The following is a 1473-nucleotide window of genomic DNA, read 5'->3' as shown; positions in this document are numbered from 1 at the left end:
GACTCGATGGCACATAACAACAACAACAACAACAGTATTACTTTCTAGTATTGTGATCTGAGAAGAAACTTTGTATTATTTCAATATTTTTTTAAACTTTTTGAGGCTTGCTTTATGTCTTAATATGTTATTGATTCTGGAGAATGTACTATGTGCACTTGAAAAGAAAGTGAATTTAGTTTTAGTTGCATGCGGTACCCAGAATATATCCACAAAGTTGACTGGGCTGATTATATCGTTTAGAACTTCTGCATCTTTACTAAGTTTCTTTTGAATTGACCTATCCTTTGGTGATAGTGGTGTGTTGAAGTCTTCTACAGCACTATTGTGGTGCTAGCTACTTCTTTATTCAATTCTGTTAACCATTGTTTTATGTATCTTGCATTATGTCTTCTTGATCTATTGTGCCTTTAATCAATATGTGATGTCCTTCCTTATCTTTTATGGCAGTTTTCATTTTGAAGTCTATTTTATCTGAGATTATTATTGCTACTCCTGCTTTTTTTGTGGTTGCCATTTGCTTGGTATGTTTCCCCCTCCCCTCCCCCCCCAGACTAAGATTTAGAGTCTATCTTTCTCTTCATTTTTCAGATGTATCTCTTGTAGAGAATGTATTGATGGGCTTTGTTTTCTTATCCATTCTACTAGACTTTTTCTCTTAATTGGTGCATTTAGTGCCTTCACATTAACATTGCCATTTTGCTGTGTTTCTTTTCTGTTTGTTTCTGATTACTATGGTCCATCTACTTTCTTTTGGCATCTACATGTGAAAAACGTCACTTAAAATTTCTTGTAGTTTTGGTTTTGTTTCCATGTATTCCTTAAATTCCTTCTTATCTGCAAAGGATCTAATTTCTCCTTCATATTTGATGGAAAACTTTTCTGGGTATAGGATTCTTGGGTGGCAGGTATTTTCTTTCAACTTTCTGTATATGCAATCCCATTGACTTCTAGCTTGCGTGGTTTTTGCTGAGAAATCAGAAATTGTTCTAATTGTTTCCCACTTATAGCGGATTCTTTATTTTTCTCTTGCTGCTTTTAGTATTCTATCCTTATCTTTTAATTTGGAGAATTTTACTATGATATATCCTGGGCAGAAGGAAGGCTTGAGGGCGGGCACAAGAAATCCAGCCAGATAAGAGGCGAAGGGGCGTCTTTTTCAAAGGTACCCTACTTTTCCGGCGTGCTCCTGGGCAGAAGGAAGGCTTGAGGGCGGGCACAAGAAATCCAGCCAGATAAGAGGCGAAGTGGCATTTTTTTCAAAGGTACCCTACTTTTCCGGCGTGCTCCTGGGCAGAAGGAAGGCTTGAGGGCGGGCACAAGAAAGAGAAACATAATCCATTCAGGAGTTCTACAGGACACGGCACCTTACCTTTGAGACAGCTCAACTAAACTCAAGAGACACTGGTCAAAAGGAAAATGTCAGCAGTCGACGTTTTTGGAATCACAGAAGCCAAGAAAGCTTAAGATACA

Source organism: Elephantulus edwardii, unplaced genomic scaffold, assembly GCF_000299155.1.
Source record: "Elephantulus edwardii isolate Elephantulus edwardi_28Jun2011 unplaced genomic scaffold, EleEdw1.0 scaffold00285, whole genome shotgun sequence".
NCBI classification, from domain to species: Eukaryota; Metazoa; Chordata; class Mammalia; order Macroscelidea; family Macroscelididae; genus Elephantulus; species Elephantulus edwardii.
Note: the sequence above shows the minus strand (reverse complement) of the source record.